General features: G+C 48.5%; 1 long non-coding RNA gene across 1 annotated transcript in view; it reads left to right on the plus strand.

The window, feature by feature from the left end:
- Positions 1 to 17,211, plus strand: part of LOC138794468 (uncharacterized) — a 105,896-nt gene that overhangs the window by 13,049 nt on the left and 75,636 nt on the right. Inside the window, exon 2 of the long non-coding RNA XR_011363450.1 lies at positions 5,546 to 5,667. This is a non-coding gene — a long non-coding RNA (uncharacterized lncRNA). The remainder of the gene's footprint in view (positions 1 to 5,545; positions 5,668 to 17,211) is intronic.

Consider the following 17,211-nt stretch of genomic DNA (forward strand, 5'->3'; position numbering starts at 1 on the left):
GCAGGAGCAAATCCCCATAGAAAACCTCTCCTGCTCTCCAGGCTGGAAATAATACCACTCCTGCTGGGCATACAGCAGCTGATAAGTACTGGAAGGCTTGAGATTTTTTAATAGAAGTAAATTACAAATCTCTGGCACTTCATGGCAGCAGTTGATTTGAAAGAAAACATTTTTGGGTGCACTACCCCTTTAAGTAGCGGTGCTCATATCCAAAGGGTAGAACAGAAGATCCAATAGAATCAAAAAGAATTATTTGTATATATAATAGATGTGTATACCTCCACAAGCACAGCGGACCTACAGCGACTCTCCTCCACATGCGACCACAAGTAGTACATCCATATACAAAAAAATGAATAAACAATAATAATATAACAATGGATAACTACGTAAGGCACTACAGTCAGGCAACAGCTTATCAAGAAATCTTCGAGAATATGTTGGATAAACAATTATGAACACAGCTCCAATAATCAGAGTCCAGCGTCTAACATCAATTCGGTTCTCGTAATAGGAGTCCCATAAAAGTAAAATGGTTCTGATGACAAGGGCCTGGTCACATAACTTCTTCATAGTCCTCTCCTGGTCCCTGATGCCTCCTGCCGTACCCCCTCAACCTGCGGCACCCTGCTCTAGAGGGAGGACAGAGGGTCGGTGCTGGCTAATGTTACATCATCTCAGGGGAAGGGGGGCCTCGGGGGGGGGGGGGGGGGGGCGCTGTTGATGCGCTGCGAGAGGCGCTGTTGATTTGGTGAGTTCGGTGAGTTTGAGTCTTTTTATACAGGCCCTTCAGCCTCTGTATAGAAAGACTGTAATGCACAGACAGCTGTAATAGCCAACATCCCATCTTCACCTGATATCAAAGAAGATTCTCAGACTTATTGTCCATTTAATTCTATTTTTTACATGATTATTACATGAAGCCATACCTCCCAAGTGTCCCTCTTTTGGAGGGACCAGGGATGCACCGAAATATCGATACTACTATCCATATTTCAGGCAAAAAACCTGTGTCACAGGTCACAGCAGCACAGAGGATGTCAGGAGAGGAGTGTGCTGATCTTATAGGAGACTTTACAGCAGCACAGAGGATGTCAGGAGAGGAGGGTGCTGGTCTTATAGGAGAGTTTACAGCAGCACAGAGGATGTCAGGAGAGAAGGGTGCTGATCTTAGATGGGAGATTACAGGGTCACAGCAGCACAGAGCATGTCAGGAGAGGAGGGTGCTGATCTTAGAAGGGAGATCACAAGGTCACAGGAGCACAGAGGATTTCAGGAGAGGAGGGTGCTGATCTTACAGGGGAGTTCACAGCAGCACAGAGGATGTCAGGAGAGGAGGGGACTGATTCTATAGGAGAGGTCACATGGTCTCAGAGGATGTCAGGAGAGGAGGGTGCTTATCTTATAGAAGAGGTCACAGCAGCACAGAGAATGTCAGGAGAGGAGGAGGGGCTGATCTTATAGGGGAGGTCACAGCAGCACAGAGAATGTCAGGAGAGGAGGAGGGGCTGATCTTATAGGGGAGGTCACAGGGTCCCAGCAGCACAGAGGATGTCAGGAGAGGAGGGTGCTGATGTTATAGGAGAGGTCCCAGCAGCACAGAGCATGTCAGGAGAGGAGTGTGTTGATGTTATAGGGGAGGTAACAGCAGCACAGAGCATGTCAGGAGAGGAGGGTGCTGATGTTATAGGGGAGGTCCCAGCAGCACAGAGCATGTCAGGAGAGAAGTGTGTTGATGTTATAGGGGAGGTTACAGCAGCACAGAGCATGTCAGGAGAGGAATGTGCTGATGTTATAGGGGAGGTCACAGCAGCACAGAGCATGTCAGGAGAGGAGCGTGCTGATCTTATAGGGGAGGTCCCAGCAGCACAGAGCATGTCAGGAGAGGAGTGTGCTGATCTTATAGGGGAAGTAACAGCAGCACAAAGGATGTCAGGAGAGGAGGCTGGTGGTCTTATATTAGGCCCCGCCCCCTTTCCCCCGTCAGGATTCATTAAGAGGCGCACGTTTCTTAGTGAATCCGGTTGGCCGGGCGCTCAAATCTGTGACCGGCATACGAAATCTACACCTGCTTCCAGCAGGTGTAGATTTTGATCATAAGGCGCGGAAGGAGGACACTACCACACAAGCTCCACCAGCCTGAGCGGGTACGGGGCGTATGGGAGGTGTACAACAGGAAGAGCGGGGCTGGCAGAGCGGTGATGCAGGTCCCTCCTCCATCCTGTACCACTGCAGTTATTCACCCAGGAGATCCCGGGTTACTTGTATTCTGCTCACATCGGGGATCTGTCATGTGTGCCGCACTGCACACACAACAGCCCGGAACTTAGTGTGGGGGAAGGAGGGAAAGCACCGGGATGATGTGACTTGTATATAAGCTTCTTCGCAGTGACTCTTCTACCCTCCCAGTTATTTAACTGAAATCTGCTGCAGAAAATCAGCTGCAGATCCTGTAGGTGTGAACGCACCCGGGGGGGGGGGGGGGGGGGGGGTTCACACTACGTATATTTGAGGCTGTATATTTCAGGCCTCATAGCAACCAAAACCAGGAGTGGATTGAAAACACAGAAAGGATCTGTTCACACAATGTTGAAACTGAGTGGATGGCCGTCATATAACGGTAAATAACGGCCATTATTTCAATATAACAGCTGTTGTTTTAAAATAACAGCAAATATTTGCCATTAAATGATGGCCATCCACTCAATTACAACATTATGTGAACAGAGCCTTTCTGTGTTTTCAATCCACTCCTGGTTTTGGTTGCTATGAGAATCTGACTTGAGGACCAAATACAGCCTCAAATATACGTAGTGTGAACATAGCCAGAATGTGCAAGTAGTTTTTATTTTTTAGGGGGGTGGATGGAATTTTTCTTTAACCTTTTGGGTGACATACTGAAAAATCTAGCCACCAGGGGGTTAAGCTAGGATACTTTGGATCCCCAATTAACCGCCTGGGGGCCAGACTGATCTCACAGTACACCTATAACAGCAGGGAAGGGGGGATTAAGTGCCCCCCCTCCTTGCTGGGAGGGATGCAGTGCAGGATACAGGCACAGGGTACAATAAGCAGCTCCCCTGTGCCTGTCGCCTCATCTGTCAGCCGCCTGCAGAGGAGGGAAGTCATTGCTTTAACCCTTCCTCTTTGGGCCGCCTGTGAGCTGAAAGAGAAAGTATAAGTGCTGCGTACCTATGGATCAGCCGCACCGCAACGATTCCAGATCTTTTTACTGCATAAACTAATAAGCAGATCTGTTGTACTGGGCCAGTGGTGGGAGGAGCTATTAGAGCAACATGAAGGGTTAAAGCAATGAATCCCTTCCTCTGCGGGCCGGCTGTGAGCTGAGGATGCAGCACAGGGAAGCTGCTTTCTGTGCCTGTATCCTGCACTGCGTGGGGGGCGCTGTAATATGATAGGTTCTCTTTAGGGTACAAACACACACACCGTATGCGCAGAAGATACGCAGCAGATTAGATCTGAATAACTGAACACAGTATCAAATCTGCTGCGCATCTGCTGCGTATACGCTGTGTGTGTTTGTACACTTAAAGGAGGTCACCCCGTCCTCTCCGTCGGTACGGATCCTCCACCAATTAGTGGAGGCCCGTACTGCACTGAAGGATTTGGCTGTTCTTAAAATTGATCGCCTCCTACAATATACTAAACATACTTACTATGAGAAGGCCAATAAGGCCCATTCATTGTTGGCCTCCCAAGTCAGGGATAATGCGGCCTCGGCAAATCCCTACGCACTCAAGGATGAAAAGGGGACCCTGGAATATGACCCGAAGCGCATAGCTTTGCTCTTTGCTAACTATTACAGTAAGCTATACTCTCTCCTCTCTTTCCTTCCCGATGACCCGACATTACGTTCCCAGAGACTGACCTCCTTTCTGGACTCCTGTCACTTACCCAGGCTTCAGACTGCGGACCTGCAGGTGCTTAACGCCCCCTTCACGTTAGAGGAATTGACGGAGGTCATCAAGGACCTACCTCAAGGGAAATCCCAGACACTTGTTGGCGATGTGAGACGCAGAGAGGTACCCTGTTCCATGTCTTTTGGGAACGCCAGAGGTTACAACATTACTGGAGGGAGGTAATAGAGGTGGTTCGAGCTGTACTTGGGACAGACATCCCGCTTGACCCGTCGGTATATATATCTCTTGAACATCCCCCCTAAGACCCTTGGTAAAAACTTCTCTCGGCTTCTGTTACATATTTTGACTGCAGCAAAGTGTGTCATAGCGGCAGCCTGGAGGTCCACGGCATCCTCCCCACGACAGGCATTTATAAATAAGCTGCTGGATGTAAGGAGAATGGAGTACCTCTCTGTCCTCAACAAAAACACAGTCGAGAAATTTAACCAGATCTGGGATCCATGGGACGCTCTGTACACTAGACCCCTTCCCCCCACCCTAATGTGTTACCCCAAGTTTTTTGGTTTTGTGTGTTTGGTTACAGTTTAATGTTCATAGTTGAGGCCTACTCGAGACATGCCGATTGGATACCATGCTATACTTATTGTATGCTAGAATTTGATGTGCAATCTTCCTACACAAGGCCCTGCGTCTCTTCCAGTTCCAATCTTCTTGGAAACACTGAGGAACCCTATCACTGTGGAACTTTCGCAGGTGGCTGTTTTAAAATGGTGTGGATGTATACTGCTGCAATGTATTGGTATGTGCTCGAGATACCCTGGTGGTCTTGTTATTTTTATAATAATGGAAAAATCTTATAAATAAACAGTTTACAAAAAAAAAAGGAGGTCACCCCTCGTGCTGGGGTGACAGGCTCCTGACCCCCCGTTACAGCCCCCTATACTCACCTGATCCCGCCGGGTCCCGCTTCTTGATCCAGTCGGGTCACGGAGATATCAGCTCCCTAAGCCCGGCGCGCGCGCTCACAGGAGAGTCCGATGCTCATAGAGAATGAATGGGGAGTCCGATGCTCCATCATTCTCTATGGGCATCGGACTCTCCTGTGAGCGCGCGCGCCGGGCTTCGGGAGCTGATATCTCCGTGACCCGACCAGATCAGGAAGCGAGACCCGGCGGGATCAGGTGAGTATAGGGGGATCTAACAGGGGGTCGGGAGCCTGTCACCCCGACACGGTGGGTTACAGGTCCTCTTTAAGCTTTCTAATTGTAAGCCCATAGCAACCAATCACAGCTCAGCTTTCATGTTCCCAGAGCAATGTGAGAAATGAAAGCTGAGCTGTGATTGGTTGTTATGGGTCTCTTGCTATAAAACAGCACAATACATTTCCCTTAGGAGCCTGTAGCAACCAACCACAGCTCCCCTTTCACTTTACCAGGGCAAATAATATGTGAAAGCTGAACTGTGATTGGTTGCTATGGGCCTCTTGCTATAAAACAGCACAATACATTTCCCTTAGTAGCCCATAGCAACCAATCACAGCTCCCCTTTCACTTTACCAGGGCAAATAATACGTGAAAGCTGAGCTGTGATTGGTTACTATCTGGAAACAAGGACGCTGTGTGATAAATCTACCGAGACCCCAACGGGTGTTTTTGTCTTGGCAGCGTATAGTCCTACAGCCAGTGGCAGAGAGAAGAGCTGGAGGAGAGTGACCAGCAGGGGGCGCTCCTGTGTGCCGTCCACCATGGTTGTAGTTCCCCTTTCCTCCTCACCTCACACAATAACGGTGAGTACGGCAGAGCGGCCATCTTTGGGGGGGCAGAGCTGACAGGTACAGTGTAAGAGAGGTGGTGTATGGAGTTTTTAGTGTCCCACATTATAATTTTTACACACTTACACCCTTGGACGCCTTGCTCCAATGTATAGTGACATATAAAATTCTGGTTTATAATAAATTCCCCCTATGTCTATTTTCTTAACAAGAAGAACACATTTTTTGCAAAAAAAACCACATTTATTTAAGTTTTTAAATCATTCGCTGTCGGCGGTCGGGATGTCCCTCGGAGCGTGCTGTGGTGGTGGCGGCGGGGAAGTCGCTGAGCACTTTCTTGGAGATCATGGCCAGGCATTTCCTCAGCTCCTCGGTACTGGTGAAACATCGCAGGATCAGTCTGATGCTCTGTAGGAAGCCGATCAGCATCCTGCTGGTGGTTGTAGTCCAGGACAATGTCGCACTCGCTGTGATTGCTTGCAGATCGCTGATGCTGATGGTGGAAATCCACGTGATCCGCTCACCGTAGTAGTAGTGGTGATCCAGGTGGCTGTGGTCATCCAGATCTCCAGGAAGCTGGTGAGGGTGGTGGTCCAGATGATTAGATCTCTTGTGCTGCAGATCCAGGTGATGAAATCACAGGCAGTGGTGATCACACTCACTGGCTCTACAGCAGCTGTGATCCAGGTCAGCAGGTCACTATTAGTGAAAGTTCAGCTCAGCAGGCGGCTTGTGGTGGATATCCAGCTAAGCAGGTCAGTGAAGGTGGTTGCTGCACTTTGGAGATGGCTGGTGATGGAAATGAGGTCACAGGTGGTCATATTCCAGTTGTGCAGGTCTCCAATGGTGTTGTTTGGACTCTGCATTTCGATGGTGCTGGAGTTGCTACGCTGCAGGTTGATGGTGGTGGAATTTGGTCTCTGCAGGTTTGTGGTAATCTTCCAGCTGGGCTGCTCTCTGATGTAACTGTTCAGCCACTGCAGGCCCCTGATGATGTTGTCCGATTATTTTAAATAATTCGCTGTCGGCGGTAGGGATGTCCCTCGGAGCGTGGTGTACTCGTGGTGGTGGGGAAGCCGCCGAGCACTTCCTTGGAAATGATGGCCAGGCATTTCCTTAGCTCTTCGGTGCTGCTGAAGCATCGCAGGATTAGTCTGATGCTCCGTAGGGCGCCGATCAGCATCCTGCTGGTGGTGTTCATCCAGGATAACGCCTCACTCACAGTTATCAGCCAAACACACCTGTTGCAGCGGCTGGTCACCAAAGTGAGTAGCTGGAGGGTTGTGGCAACCCACACCAGCTTCTCACTTATGCTGCTCAGGATGGCTTGTAGATCGCTGGTGGTGATGGCAGACATCCACGTTATCAGCTCACCGGCGGTAGTGGTGGTCATCCAGGTGGCTGTGGTGTTCCAGATCTCCAGGAAGCTGCTGCGGGTGAGGGTGGTGGTCCAGGCGATCAGGTCTCTGGTGCTGTAGATCCAGTTGACGAAATCACAGGTGGTGGTGATCACGCTCACTCGCTCTACAGCAGCTGTTATCCAGGTCAGCAAGGCGCTGTTACTGAAAGTCCTGCTCAGCAGACGGCTGGTGGTGGATAGCCAGCTGAGCACATCACTTACAGCAGATAACCAGCTGAGCAGGTCAGTAAAGGCGGTTGCTGCACTCTGGACATGACTGGTGATGGACATGAGCTCACAGTCGGGCAGGTCTCCAATGGTGGTGTTTGGACGCTGCAGGTTTCTGGTGGTGTAATTGGGCCTCTGCAGGTTGGGGGTAATCTTACAGCTGGTCTGGTCTGTGATGGTGCTGTTTGGCCACTGCAGGCCCGAGGTGATGTTCTCCCAGCTGAGCGGGTCGCTGATGGAATTGCCCCAGCTCAGCGGGTTGAAGAAGGGTTCAATCATGCTGAGTGGTTGTCTGGTGGAAAGACAGCCCACCAGGATTGGAACCAAATAGTAAAGGAGGTTGCCAAAAATGGCAAGCTCCCTCTCAATCCTCTCCTCTCTCTCCATGGATTGACGAAAAAACACTAGAAATAACTGTCAGTATACACAGGCAGAAAGCAAGGTAATACCAACAGTGTGATCGCTAGTGAGTCCCTAAGAACAGAGAATCTGGGGCTCTGCACCTTCTCTTATAGGGCCCTTGGATGACATCACCTATTATGTCACTTACGTGATGTCACTGCTTGTCATAGTGATGTCATGAGCATGCCCGGGCACGTTGTCAGGTTGTCAAGATGGAAGTTGTTGTTTTAGGTTGGAGCACATTGCACTGCAGTCTATTAGCCATGTCACCCACTGTACAATGTCAGATGTGTATTACACAGAGCAGGAGTCCCGGGGGCAGGAGAGGGAGCATGGGGCTCCTGCCAGCCGTCTATTCAGTTGCTGATACATCTGAGTAGGGAGAGAGAGCAGCCTGGTCTCCATGGCGACCACTGCAGCCCCTATAGCTACACCACTGGGCATCTGATTACCGGTGGCTGAAGTAATTGGATGCAGCCCTAGACCATAGGTTGTATCTATGTTTTCCAGGACTCCCTAGGGCGGCATCCAACTTCTTCAGCCTCTGGAAATCAGATGCCGAATGATGGGACCCGAGCATGCTCCCGCGGTGCTCATCTCTACTGACCACATGAGCTGGCTGCACTTTATTCTCTCAGTGGTCAAGAGACTTGTGTTCTTGGAATTGGTGGTGGTCCTAGTGGTCTGACTCCCACCCATCAGCTTTTGACTCTTGATGTTGAGGATACATCTGTATTTTTGCTCAGTATTTTTGGACAGTATTTTGCAACCAAAACCAGGAGTGGATTGAAAACACAGAAAGGCTCTGTTCACACACTGCTGAAATGGAGTGGATGGCCGCCATTTAATGGCAGAAAACGGACGTTTTTATATTAAATAACAGTAATTATTTGTCATTAAATGGCGGCCGTCCACTCAATTTCAGCAGTGTGTGAACATAGCCTTTCTGTGTTTTCAATCCACTCCTGGTTTTGGTTGCAAAATACTGTCCAGAAATCCTGTGTGGGAACATAGCCATAACAGGGATACGTAAGTGATCCCAACCTAGAGCTCCCCAGAGGTTGCAGAACTACCCACAATATCCAAACAGCCTTCTTCAGTCCTGAAAGGGTTAAACTCTAAAGGAAAACCTAAGGCTATCAGGGCATGATGGGAGTTGTAGTTTTACAAAAGCTGGAGAAAGGTTGAAGAACATTTATTTATTTATGTTAACCCCTTCAGGCCACTGTTGGGTTTACATATACATTATATGGTTTTCCTAAAAGGTTTGTTCACAAAAAAAAATATCTTTCAAATCAGCTGATGCCAGAAATTTGTAATTTACTTTTTATAAAAATCTTAAGTCTTCCAGTACTTATCAGATGATGTATGCCCTGCAGGAAGTGGTGTTTGTTCCAGTCTGACACAGTGCTCTCTGCTGCCATCTCTGTCCATGTCAGGAACTGCACAGAGCAGCAGCAAATCCCTATAGGAAACCTTTTCTGCTCGCCAGACTGGAAAGTATACACCACTTCCTGAGGCACATGCAGTAGCTGATAAGTACTGGAAGACTGGAGTTTTTTTTTTAATTGAAGATGATTACAAATCTCTGGCACTTGCTGGGACCAGTTGATAGGAAAGGTTTTTTTTGCTTTTTTGGGGGGTAAACTATCCCTTTAAAGCGTCCATCCTACCTCCTAGTGAGATTGGTCCCCTAAGGTGGAGATGGGGAACCTTCAGCCCTCCAGCTGTTGCACAACTACAATTCCCATCATTCCTGGACAGCCAAAGCCAGGCATGATGGGATTTGTAGTCATGCAACAGCTGGAGGGCCAACGTTTCCCCATCCCTGCCCTATAGGTTTGATTGCAGAGGGGGGGGGGGTCTGACTGCTGAGACGCTACCGATCCCGGGAACCCTGGACATTATGTGGATTTAGGTCCTGAAGTAGGAAACTCCATCTGAGTTGCTGTGTGTCACATCATGTCCTACACAGCAGGTTTTGTGAACTGCTGCCGTCTATGATAGAAAAGTGTCAGGATCAGGGCAGTTTCTAGGCCATTTTGGCAACAGGACGAATCCTGACAAAAGCGCCTGACAAATGCTGCCCCCTTATAGTCAGGTAGGTCCACTGCAGACACATATGCCCTTATACTCAGGTATGCCCCCTGCATCCAGATTTGCCCCATGTAGCAAGACATGCACCTTATAGCAAGATATAACTTCTGTATTTTTAGATGGATAGATAGATAGATAAAGAGATAGATAGATAGATAGATAAGAAATTCAGAATGAATACAGCACTCGTGTAGCGATGAATGTGGTGCCAGGCGGTATATACCAGTGACCACCCGGCAGGGCCGCCGATAGGGCAGTACAACTGGTACTGCCGTATGGGGCCCGGACCCTAATAGACACGGGGGGGGGGGGGGCCCGGCACGGCCCCCCTTGACACCTGTTTTTGAGCATCCCGAAAGGCTGCGGCCACGCAGCTTCTTGGGATGCACTGATCGCTTTAATGTTCCGCCCGCACAGCGGGCGGAACATTAAAGCGATCAGAATACAGGAGAAGGACCTGTCAGCGTCCTCCTCCTGTATTCTCTCCCATAGGCTGCCAGCACTTCATACCAGCAGCCTATGGGAGGCCGAGACGTGATCATGTGCCCCTCCGGCAGGTGTGATGATGTGACGTCATCACGTCTGCCGGAAGTCCCGTCCCTGCGGCTCGCAAGATGGAGCCCGAAGAGGAGAAGGAAGAGTTGCTGCCTGCACAGCGCAGATTAGGTGAGTAGGATGTTTGTTTTTTTTAGGGGCACCTCTGGGGGCGTTATTAGTGTATGGGGGCACCTCTGGGGGCATTATTAGTGTATGGGGGCACCTTTGGGGGCATTATTAGTGTATGGGGGCACCTCTGGGGGCATGATTAGCTCATGGGGGCACCTCTGGGGGCATTATTAGTGTATAGGGGCACCTCTGGGGGCATTATTGGTGTATGGGGGCACCTCTGGGGGCATTATTAGTATATGGGGGCACCTCGGGGCATTATTAGCTCATGGGGGCACCTTTGGGGGCATTATTAGTGTACGGGGGCACCTCTGGGGGCATTATTAGTGTATGGGGGCACCTCTGGGGGCATTATTGGTGTATGGGGGCACCTCTGGGGGCATTATTAGTGTATGGGGGCACCTCTGGGGGCATTATTGGTGTATGGGGGCACCTCTGGGGGCATTATTGGTGTATGGGGGCACCTCTGGGGGCATTATTAGTATATGGGGGCACCTCTGGGGGCATTATTAGTATATGGGGGCACCTCTGGGGGCATTATTAGTATATGGGGGCACCTCTGGGGGCATTATTAGTATATGGGGGCACCTCTGGGGGCATTATTAGTTCATGGGGGGCACCTCTGGGGGCATTATTAGTTCATGGGGGCACCTCTGGGGGCATTATTAGTTCATGGGGGCACCTCTGGGGGCATTATTAGTACATAGGGGCACCTCTGGGGGCATTATTAGTATATGGGGGCATTATTAGTTCATGGGGGCACCTCTGGGGGCATTATTAGTGTATGGGGGCACCTCTGGGGGCATTATTAGTATATGGGGGCACCTCTGGGGGCATTATTAGCTCATGGGGGCACCTCTGGGGGCATTATTAGTATATGGGGGCACCTCTGGGGGCATTATTAGTATATGGGGGCACCTCTGGGGGCATTATTAGTTCATGGGGGCACCTCTGGGGGCATTATTAACTCATGGGGGCATCTCTGGGGGCATTATTAGTGCATGGGGGTACCTCTAGGGGCATTATTAGCTCATGGGGGCACAGCTGGGAATCCTACATACAGGGGGCACAGCAGGGGATCCTACATACAGGGGGCATCCCAAACAGCGCAGTTACTATGGGAACCTACAGGAGGGAGAAAGGGAAGGAAGTTGCTAGAAATGTGCGGAGCCTAAATTGTTTGTCTCGCAGGTTCTGAAAAGATGAAACATATCTGGAAGGAATCATCATGGAGGTCTGGGCCGGATGGAGAGGAAAAGGGAAAGTGACGCCTCAGATCAAAGAAGACGTCACCTGTGAGTCACTGTATGACACTTTTCTTATTTTGTAGAACATCATTTAGTAGGGGCGCCCCGAGGTGCCAGCTACTACATTATCTGTACTCAGAGATATCACTGTGTTATCTGTGGTGTTACATAGGACTGCAGGTGACAGCTACTACATTATCTGTACTCAGAGATATCACTGTGTTATCTGTGGTGTTACATAGGACTGCAGGTGACTACTACATTATCTGTACTCAGAGATATCACTGTGTTATCTGTGGTGTTACATAGGACTGCAGGTGACATCTACATTATCTGTACTCAGAGGGATATCACTGTGTTATCTGTGCTGTTACATAGGACTGCAGGTGACATCTACTACATGATCTATACTCAGAGATATCACTGTGTTATCTGTGCTGTTACATAGGACTGCAGGTGAAATCTACTACATTATCTGTACTCAGAGATACCACTGTGTTATGTGGTGTTACATAGGACTGCAGGTGATATCAGGTGATTTCTCCAGGTTGCAGAAGTTCAAACTTCATCGTGCCCTGGTGTGCTGGTGTCTTTATGTGTGTATACATGTGTGCTGGTGTCTGTATACATGTGTGCTGGTGTCTGTGTGTGAGATCAATTCTAGAGAACTGGCTCATATACCCCATTTTCCCCAGTGGCTTAAAATGTAACCTCTGTTATACAGTTATAAAATTGTAGAACCTAAAGGTGAACAAGGTGCAATTCAAATAGACACTTACTTGTATAGCTGTCTCTTGTGCTCTGTATGCAGTGCATTATATTCACCCCTGCAACGTACAATTTATAGCGTGTCTACAAGCCCAGCGGGGCTCATTATGATAGAGACTAAAACTTATACAAGAGTGGGGTAGGGGTTCCCCTGTATTCAGAATGCTGTTGAGTGCTAGGCAATGCCCCGTCTGGGATTATTGAATTTCGAGGGTCTATGCAGCAGGACAAAGACACCTCTGCTGCACAAACAGGATCTCCTAGAAAGCGTTCTCACCGCCATGTATTCGCTATCACTGGCTTGGGTGAGCTAAACTAGTCTGCCTGGGGGGGTGATTTGTATATGCTCACTAACATGGAACAGCCTCATTATATTAGCCTTATCAACATATTCTATGTTAGTGAGCATACCGGGGGGGGGGGGGGATATTGGTGAACATATACAAATCAAACAGCCCCCCCAGACCCTCGAAATTCAATAACCCCAAACGGGGCATTGCCTAGTACTCAACAGCATTCTGAATACAGGGGAACCCCTACCCCACTCTTGTATAAGTTTTAGTCTCCATCATAATGAGCCCCGCTGGGCTTGTAGACACGCTATAAATTGTACGTTGCAAGGGTGAGTATAATGCACTGCATACAGAGCACAAGAGGCAGCTATACAAGTAAGTGTCTATTTGAATTGCACCTTGTTCACATTTAGTTTCTACAATTGTATAACTGTATAACAGAGGTTACATTTTAAGCCACTGGGGAAAATGGGGTATATGAGCCAGTTCTCTAGAATTGATCTGAACCAAATTATACCTCCCAGCAAGGCGTGGGGCGAACACACTATTTTTTTTTTTTTATTAATGTGGGGGGCCCAGACACTTTGGTTGTATGGGGCCCCGAAATTCCTGATGGCGGCCCTGCCACCCGGTATAAGCAGGGCCGCCATCAGGAATTTCGGGGCCCCATACAACCAAAGAGTCTGGGCCCCCCACATTAATAAAAAAAATTGTGTGTTCGACCCACGCCTTGCTGGGAGGTATAATTTGGTTCAGATCAATTCTAGAGAACTGGCTCAGATACCCCATTTTCCCCAGTGGCTTAAAATGTAACCTCTGTTATACAGTTATAAAATTGTAGAAATTAAATGTGAACAAGGTGCAATTCAAATAGACACTTACTTGTATAGCTGCCTCTTGTGCTCTGTATGCAGTGCATTATACTCACCCTTGCAACGTACAATTTATAGCGTGTCTACAAGCCCAGCGGGGCTCATTATGATGGAGACTAAAACTTATACAAGAGTGGGGTAGGGGTTCCCCTGTATTCAGAATGCTGTTGAGTACTAGGCAATGCCCCGTTTGGGGTTATTGAATTTCGAGGGTCTGGGGGGGCTGTTTGATTTGTATATGTTCACCAATATCCCCCCCCGGTATGCTCACTAACATAGAATATGTTGATAAGGCTAATATAATGAGGCTGTTCCATGTTAGTGAGCATATACAAATCATCCCCCCCCAGGCAGACTAGTTTAGCTCACCCAAGCCAGTGATAGCGAATACATGGCGGTGAGAACGCTTTCTAGGAGATCCTGTTTGTGCAGCAGAGGTGCCTTTATCCTGCTCTGCATAGACCCTCGAAATTCAATAATCCCAGACGGGGCATTGCCTAGCACTCAACAGCATTCTGAATACAGGGGAACCCCTACCCCACTCTTGTATAAGTTTTAGTCTCCATCATAATGAGCCCCGCTGGGCTTGTAGACACGCTATAAATTGTACGTTGCAAGGGTGAATATAATGCACTGCATACAGAGCACAAGAGACAGCTATACAAGTAAGTGTCTATTTGAATTGCACCTTGTTCACATTTAATTTCTACAATTTTATAACTGTATAACAGAGGTTACATTTTAAGCCACTGGGGAAAATGGGAAATATGAGCCAGTTCTCTAGAATTGATCTCACACACAGACACCAGCACACATGTATACAGACACCAGCACACATGTATACACACATACAGACACCAGCACACCAGGGCACGATGAAGTTTGAACTTCTGCAACCTGGAGAAATCACCTGATATCACCTGCAGTCCTATGTAACACCACATAACACAGTGGTATCTCTGAGTACAGATAATGTAGTAGATTTCACCTGCAGTCCTATGTAACAGCACAGATAACACAGTGATATCTCTGAATATAGATCATGTAGTAGATGTCACCTGCAGTCGTATGTAACAGCACAGATAACACAGTGATATCCCTCTGAGTACAGATAATGTAGATGTCACCTGCAGTCCTATGTAGCACCACAGATAACACAGTGATATCTCTGAGTACAGATAATGTAGTAGTCACCTGCAGTCCTATGTAACACCACAGATAACACAGTGATATCTCTGAGTACAGATAATGTAGTAGCTGTCACCTGCAGTCCTATGTAACACCACAGATAACACAGTGATATCTCTGAGTATAGATAATGTAGTAGTCACCTGCAGTCCTATGTAACACAACAGATAACACAGTGATATCTCTGAGTACAGATAATGTAGTAGCTGTCACCTGCAGTCCTATGTAACACCACAGATAACACAGTGATATCTCTGAGTACAGATAATGTAGTAGCTGTCACCTCGGGGCGCCCCTACTAAATGATGTTCTACAAAATAAGAAAAGTGTCATACAGGGACTCACAGGTGACGTCTTCTTTGATCTGAGGCGTCACTTTCCCTTTTCCTCTCCATCCGGCCCAGACCTCCATGATGATTTCTTCCAGATATGTTTCATCTTTTCAGAACCTGCGAGACAAACAATTTAGGCTCCGCACATTTCTAGCAACTTCCTTTCCTTTCTCCCCCCTGTAGGCTCCCATAGTAACTGCGCTGTGTGGGATGCCCCCTGTATGTAGGATTCCCTGCTGTGCCCCCTGTATGTAGGATTCCCAGCTGTGCCCCCATGAGCTAATAATGCCCCTAGAGGTGGCCCCCATGAACTAATAATGCCCCCAGAGGTACCCCCATGCACTAATAATGCCCCCAGAGATGCCCCCATGAGTTAATAATGCCCCCAGAGGTGCCCCCATGAAATAATAATGTCCCCAGAGGTGCCCCCATATACTAATAATGCCCCCAGAGGTGCCCCCATATACTAATAATGCCCCCAGAGGTGCCCCCATCTACTAATAATGCCCCCATACACTAATAATGCCCCCAGAGGTGCCCCCATGAACTAATAATGCCCCCAGAGGTGCCCCCATGAACTAATAATGCCCCCAGAGGTGCCCCCATGAACTAATAATGCCCCCAGAGGTGTCCCTAAAAAAAAAACATCCTACTCACCTAATCCGCGCTGTGCAGGCAGCAACTCTTCCTCCTCCTCTTCGGGCTCCATCTTGCGAGCCGCAGGGACGGGACTTCCGGCAGACGTGATGACGTCACATCATCACGCCTGCCGGAGGGGCACATGATCACGGCCCGGCCTCCCATAGGCTGCTGGTATGAAGTGCCGGCAGCCTATGGGAGAGAATACAGGAGGAGGACGCTGACAGGTCCTTCTCCTGTATTCTGATCGCTTTAATGTTCCGCCCGCTGTGCGGGCGGAACATTAAAGCGATCAGTGGGATGCTCAAAAACAGGTGGCAAGGGGGGCCGTGCGGGCCCCCCCAGCGTAGCGGTCGGGGGGCGGCGGCCGGCGGGCCCGCCGGGCCCCCCCCCCCCCCGTGTCTCTCAGGGTCCGGGCCCCATACGGCAGTACCAGTTGTACTGCCCTATCGGCGGCCCTGATTGCATATAAAAAAGAGAAAGTGTATGTCATAAATCACCAGGCACACAACTATATGTTCAAAAATATATAAACATCATCTTTATTAATATATTAGTACATACAGAAAACAACCCTACCCAAACCCAAAAACATTAAAAACACTTAAAATACCCAAAGAAATATCCAGGAGGGACCCTAAACCAATACATGGGGTCCCTACCTCCCCACACTCAGTTCCAAGATATACGAACACACAGTCCACAAATAAATAACAAATGATACAAAAGTCACAAAGGAAACCAATGACTCATAATTACCAAAGTGCAAGTGTCTGTAATTAACAAAGTGCAATACACAATGTGCATATATAGTATACGCTTATGAAAGAAGTAAATAAGTCAAAAGGTTAACGAAACCAAGGTACATAAACTCTGGTGTCACCCCATGGAGTGTGGTCTGCTGAGTGGGGTCCAAAGGACCCTACGCGTTACGTCCCGAACCCGGAACTTCATCAGGGGTACGCTCTGGTTGTATAGGGTTGCTTATATATCCATAAGTAATCATCATCAATACTGTACACATGAGAAAAAATATATAACTTACATGTGGAGGAGAGTCACAAGCTGCACGTTCATGGACACACACACACACACATACAAAATGGCGTTCACGGCGTGCACACATTAGTTCTACGCATGCGCTACCTTCAGATAGTCTTCCCCATATCAAAGATGGCCTCGCGTCACCGAATACAGTACTGCGCATGCGTCGACCGCGTACCATCACACTCAGCGCTCCACCAGTGATAAAGATGGCCGCGTAGTTCCGGACCAAGACATGCGCCACATATGCTGCAATGAATTACCTCTCATTTAACCCCTAAAAATGACATATATGTTCATAACAAATATTCACCGCGTGCGCACTCATCATATAGCAAGATCTCATTTTGCAAGTAATAGAACACCACGCACAATAACTTTGTT

The sequence above is a fragment of the Dendropsophus ebraccatus genome, chromosome 6, assembly GCF_027789765.1.
Source record: "Dendropsophus ebraccatus isolate aDenEbr1 chromosome 6, aDenEbr1.pat, whole genome shotgun sequence".
Lineage (NCBI taxonomy): Eukaryota > Metazoa > Chordata > Amphibia > Anura > Hylidae > Dendropsophus > Dendropsophus ebraccatus.